This window comes from Balaenoptera acutorostrata, chromosome 5 (assembly GCF_949987535.1).
Source record: "Balaenoptera acutorostrata chromosome 5, mBalAcu1.1, whole genome shotgun sequence".
In the NCBI taxonomy this organism is placed as follows: Eukaryota; Metazoa; Chordata; class Mammalia; order Artiodactyla; family Balaenopteridae; genus Balaenoptera; species Balaenoptera acutorostrata.
This window is the reverse complement of record NC_080068.1, coordinates 87,597,472-87,604,032: the sequence shown is the minus strand read 5'-3', so window position 1 is coordinate 87,604,032 and position 6,561 is coordinate 87,597,472.

Genomic DNA, 6,561 nt, shown 5'->3' with positions numbered 1-6,561 from the left:
GGATAAACCCCACTTGATCATGGTGTATGATCCTTTTAATGTGCTGTTGGATTCTGTTTGCTAGTATTTTGTTGAGGATTTTTGCATCTATGTTCATCAGTGATATTGGCCTGTAGTTTTCTTTCTTTGTGACATCTTTGTCTGGTTTTGGTATCAGGGTGATGGTGGCCTCGTAGAATGAGTTTGGGAGTGTTCCTCCCTCTGCAATATTTTGGAAGAGTTTGAGAAGGATAGGTGTTAGCTCTTCTCTAAATGTTTGATAGAATTCGCCTGTGAAGCCATCTGGTCCTGGGCTTTTGTTTGTTGGGAGGTTTTTAATCACAGTTTCAATTTCAGTGCTTGTGATTGGTCTGTTCATATTTTCTATTTCTTCCTGGTTCAGTCTCGGCAGTTTGTGCATTTCTAAGAATCTGTCCATTTCTTCCAGGTTGTCCATTTTATTGGCATAGAGTTGCTTGTAGTAATCTCTCATGATCTTTTGTATTTCTGCAGTGTCAGTGGTTACTTCTCCTTTTTCATTTCTAATTCTATTGATCTGAGTCTTCTCCCTTTTTCTCTTGATGAGTCTGGCTAATGGTTTATCAATTTTGTTTATCTTCTCAAAGAACCAACTTTTAGTTTCATTGATTTTTGCTATTGTTTCCTTCATTTCTTTTTCATTTATTTCTGACCTGATCTTTATAATTTCTTTCCTTCTGCTGGCTTTGGGGTTTTTTTGTTCTTCTTTCTCTAATTGCTTTAGGTGCAAGGTTAGGTTGTTTATTCGAGATGTTGCCTGTTTCTTGAGGTAGGCTTGTATTGCTATAAACTTCCCTCTTAGCACTGCTTTTGCTGTGTCCCATAGGTTTTGGGTCGTCGTGTCTCCATTGTCATTTGTTTCTAGGTATTTTTTGATTTCCCCTTTGATTTCTTCAGTAATCACTTCGTTATTAAGTAATGTATTGTGTAGCCTCCATGTGTTTGTATTTTTTACAGATCTTTTCCTGTAATTGATATCTAGTCTCATAGCGTTGTGGTCGGAAAAGATACTTGATACGATTTCAATTTTCTTAAATTTACCAAGGCTTGATTTGTGACCCAAGATATGATCTATCCTGGAGAATGTTCCATGAGCACTTGAGAAAAATGTGTATTCTGTTGTTTTTGGGTGGAATGTCCTATAAATATCAATTAAGTCCATATTGTTTAATGTATCATTTAAAGCTTGTGTTTCCTTATTTATTTTCATTTTGGATGATCTGTCCATTGGTGAAAGTGGGGTGTTAAAGTCCCCTACTATGATTGTGTTGCTGTCAATTTCCCCTTTCATGGCTGTTAGTATTTGCCTTATGTATTGAGGTGCTCCTATGTTGGGTGCATAAATATTTACAATTGTTATACCTTCCTCTTGGATCGATCCCTTGATCATTATATAGTGTCCTTCTTTGTCTCTTGTAATAGTCTTTATTTTAAAGTCTATTTTGTCTGATATGAGAATTGCTACTCCAGCTTTCTTTTGATTTCCATTTGCATGGAATATCTTTTTCCATCCCCTCACTTTCAGTCTGTATGTGTCCCTAGGTCTGAAGTGGGTCTCTTGTAGACAGCATATGTATGGGTCTTGTTTTTGTATCCATTCAGCCAGCCTGTGTCTTTTGGTGGGAGCATTTAATCCATTTACATTCAAGGTAATTATCGATATGTATGTTCCTATTCCCATTTTCTTAAATGTATTGGGTTTGTTATTGTAGGTGTTTTCCTTCTCTTGTGTTTCTTGCCTAGAGAATTTCCTTTAGCATTTGTTGTAAAGCTGGTTTGGTGGTGCTGAACTCTCTCAGCTTTTGCTTGTCTGTAAAGGTTTTAATTTCTCCATCGAATCTGAATGAGATCCTTGCTGGGTAGAGTAATCTTGGTTGTAGGTTTTTCTCCTTCGTGACTTTAAGTATATCCTGCCACTCCCTTCTGGCTTGCAGAGTTTCTGCTGAGAGATCAGATGTTAACCTTATGGGGATTCCCTTGTGTGTTATTTGTTTTTTTTCCCTTGCTGCCTTTAATATGTTTTCCTTATATTTAATTTTTGACAGTTTGATTAATATGTGTCTTGGCGTGTTCCTCCTTGGGTTTATCCTGTATGGGACTCTCTGTGCTTCCAGGACTTGATTAACTATTTCCTTTCCCATATTAGGGAAGTTTTCAACTATAATCTCTTCAAAAATTTTCTCAGTCCCTTTCTTTTTCTCTTCTTCTTCTGGTACCCCTATAATTCGAATGTTGGCACGTTTAATGTTGTCCCAGAGGTCCCTGAGACTGTCCTCAGTTCTTTTCATTCTTTTTTCTTTATCCTGCTCTGTAGTAGTTATTTCCACCATTTTATCTTCCAGGTCACTTATCCTTTCTTCTGCCTCAGTTATTCTACTATTGATCCCATCTAGAGTATTTTTAATTTCATTTATTGTGTTTTTCATCATTGCTTGGTTCCTCTTTAGTTCTTCTACATCCTTGTTAAATGTTTCTTGCATTTTGTCTATTCTATTTCCAAGATTTTGGATCATCCTTACTATCATTATTCTGAATTCTTTTTCAGGTAGACTACCTATTTCCTCTTCATTTGTTAAGTCCAGTGTGTTTTGACCCTGCTCCTTCATCTGCTGTGTGTTTTTCTGTCGTCTCATTTTGCCTATCTTACTGTGTTTGGGGTCTCCTTTTCACAGGCTGCAGGTTCGTAGTTCCCGTTGTTTTTGGTATCTGTCCCCAGCGGCTAAGGTTGGTTCAGTGGGTTGTGTAGGCTTCCTGGTGGAGGGAACTAGTGCCTGAGTTCTGGTGGATGAGGCTAGATCTTGTCTTTCTGGTGGGCACGTCCACGTCTGGTGGTGTATTTTGTGGTGTCTGTGGCCTTATTATGATTTTAGGCAGCCTCTCTGCCAATGGATGGGGTTGTGTTCCTGTCTAGCTAGTTGTTTGGCATAGGATGTCCAGCACTGTAGCTTGCTGGTCGTTGAGTGAAGCTGGGTCTTGATGTTGAGATGGAGATCTCTGGGAGATTTTTGCCGTTTGGTATTACGTGGAGCTGGGAGGTCTCTTGTGGACCAGTGTTCTGAAGTTGGCTCTCCCACCTCAGAGGCACAGCCCTGATGCCCGGCTGGAGCACCAAGAGCCTTTCGTCCACATGGCTCAGAGTAAAAGGGAGAAAAAATAGAAAGAAAGAAAGAAAGAGGCTATAATATAGTGAAGTAAAATAAAGCTATTGTAAAGCAAAGCTATACAGACAAAATCTCACCCAGAAGCATATACATATACACTCACAAAAAAAAAGGAAAAGGGGAAAAATTAATATCTCCTGCTCCCAAAGTCCACCTCCTGAATTTGGGATGATTCGTTGTCTGTTCAGGTATTCAGCAGGTGCAGGCACATCACGTTGTTTGTGGAGCTTTAATCTGCTGCTTCTGAGGCTGCTGGGAGAGATTTCCCCTTCTCTTCCCTGTTCGCACAGCTCCTGGGGTTCAGCTTTGGATTTGGACCCGCCTCTGCGTGTAGGTCGCCTGAGGGCGTCTGTTCCCCGCCCAGACAGGACGGGGTTAAAGGAGCAGCTGCTTCGGGGGCTCTGGCTCTCCCAGGCCGCGGGGAGGGAGCGGTACGGAGGAGGCGGGGCGAGCCTGCGGCGGCCGAGGCCGGCGTGACGTTGCACCAGCTCGAGGCGCGCAGTGCGTTCTCCCGGGGATGTTGTCCCCGGATCCCGGGACCCTGGCAGTGGCGGGCTGCACAGGCTCCCGGGAGGGGAGGTGTGGAGAGTGACCTGTGCTCGCACACAGGCTTTTTGGAGGCGGCAGCAGCAGCCCCAGCGTCTCACGCCCGTCTCTGGGGTCCGCGCTGATCACCGTGGCTTGCGCCCTTCTCTGGAGTTCGTTTAGGCGGCGCTCTGAATCCCCTCTCCTTGCGCGCAGCGAAACAAAGAGGCAAGAAAAAGTCTCTTGCCTCTTCGGCAGCTGCAGACCTTTTCCCGGTCTCCCTCCCGGCTAGCTGTGGTGCGCCAACCCCTTCAGGCTGTGTTCACGCCGCCAGCCCCAGTCCTCTCCCTGCGATCCGACCGCAGCCCGAGCCTCAGCTCCCAGCCCCGCCCGCCCCGGCGGGTGAGCAGACAAGCCTCTCGGGCTGGTGAGCGCCGCTTGGCGCCGAGCCTCTGTGCGGGAGTCTCTCCGATTTTCCCTCTGCGCCCCTGTTGCTGTGGGATCCGCGCTGATAGCCGCGGCTCGTGCCCTTCTCTGGAGTTCGTTTAGGCGGCGCTCTGAATCCCCTCTCCTTGCCCGCCGCGAAACAAAGAGGCAAGAAAAAGTCTCTTGCCTCTTCGGCAGCTGCAGACTTTTTCCCGGACTCCCTCCCGGCTAGCTGTGGTGCGCCAACCCCTTCAGGCTGTGTTCACGCTGCCAGCCCCAGTCCTCTCCCTGCGATCCGACCGAAGCCCGAGCCTCAGCTCCCAGCCCCGCCCGCCCCGGCGGGTGAGCAGACAAGCCTCTCGGGCTGGTGAGTGCTGCTCGGCGCCGAGCCTCTGTGCGGGAACCTCTCCGCTTTGCCCTCCGCACCTCTGTGGCTGCGCTCTCCTCCGTGGCTCCAAAGCTTCCCCCCCTGCCACCCGCAGTCTCCGCCCGCGAAGGGGCTCCTAGTGCGTGGAAACCTTTCCTCCTTCACGGCTCCCTCCCACTGGTGCAGGTGCCGTCCCTATTCTTTTGTCTCTGTTATTTCTTTTTTCTTTTGCCCTACCCAAGTACGGGGGGAGTTTCTTGCCTTTTTGGAGGTCGGACGTTTTCTGCCAGCGTTCAGTGGGTGTTCTGTAGGAGCAGTTCCACGTGTAGGTGTATTTCTACTGTATCTGTGGGAAGGAATGTGATCTCCGCGTCTTACTCTTCCGCCATCTTCTCTATCATCCCCCTACCTGCTTTCTTTTTTGATTTTTTTTAACTCTTTCTTCTTGACTCAGTTAAGTACATTTATTTATTCATTCATTCATTTATTATGTTTTAATGAATCAGAATACTGAAACTTCTCAGACTCAACACTTTCTCTTTGTAGAGTTTTAAACATGTGAAACATATAGATCAAGGATTAATAGAGTAATTGAAGTATCAAAATTGTTAACCACTTCTCTGTAGTGCATTTGGGAATAGCAATATACATTCCAGTGAACACTTTGCATTTCAGTCCAAGTTAGTTGTTGAAAGCATGAAAATACTCCTATCATGGGTGGGCATATCAACATGTTTCAACTTTCCATGGACACATAATCATCTTATAAAACAAATCTAAATTTTAAAATATGGACACAATTCATGATTGCTATCAATGGATGTTCATCACCATCTCTACAAATACTGATTCAACTTTGTAACTGAATTTAGCCTCTTAACTGTTCCACAGCAAGCATGGTTTCAAGACAGGGTGCCCTATTTAGGTCTTCCACTCATTTGTTAATTGAATTGTTTGTTTTTTTGATATTGAGCTCCATGAGCTGTTTGTACATTTTGGAGATTAATCCTTTGTCTGTTGTTTCATTTGCAAATATTTTCTCCCATTCTGAGGGTTGTCTTTTCATCTTATTTACCGTTTCCTTTGATGTGCAAAAGCTTTTAAATTTAATTAGGTCCCATTTGTTTATTTTTGTTTTATTTCCATTACTCTAGGAGGTGGGTCACCAAAGAAGACATACAGATGGCCAAGAGGCACATGAAAAGATGCTCAACATCACTAACTATTAAAGAAATGCAAATCAAAACTACAATGAAGTATCACCTCACACCAGTCAGAATGGCCATTATCAAAAAATCTAGAAACAATAAATGTTGGAAAGGTTGTGGTGAAAAAGGAACCCTCCTGCACTGTTGGTGGGAATGTAAATTGATACAACCACTATGGAGAACAGTATGGAGGTTCCTTTAAAAACTAAAAATAGAACTACCATATGACCCAGCAATCCCACTACTGGGCATATACCCTGAGAAAACCATAATTCAAAAAGAGACATGTACCACAATGTTCACTGCAGCACTATTTACAATAGCCAGGACATGGAAGCAACCTAAATGTCCATCGACAGATTAATAGATAAAGAAGATGTGGCACATATATACAATGGAATATTAACCATAAAAACTAACGAAATTGAGCTATTTGTAGTGAGGTGGATGGACCTAGAGTCTACCATACAGAGTGAAGTTAGTCAGAAAGAGAAAAACAAATACCGTACGCTAGAACATATATATGGAATCTAAAAAAAAAAAAAAAAAAAAAAAAATGGTACTGATGAACCTAGTGGCAGGGCAGGAATAAAGACATAGACACAGAGAATGGACTTTAGGACATGTGGGGCGGGGAGGGGGAAGCTGGGCAAAGTGAGAGTAGCATCAACATATATACACTACCGAATGTAAAATAGTTAGCTAGTGGGAAGCAGCAGCATAGCACAGGGAGATCAGCTCAGCTCGGTGCTTTGCGATGACCTAGAGAGGTGGGATAGGGAGGGTGGGAGAGAGGCTCAAGAGGGAGGGGACATGGGGATATATGTATGCATATGGCTGATTCGCTTTGCTGTGC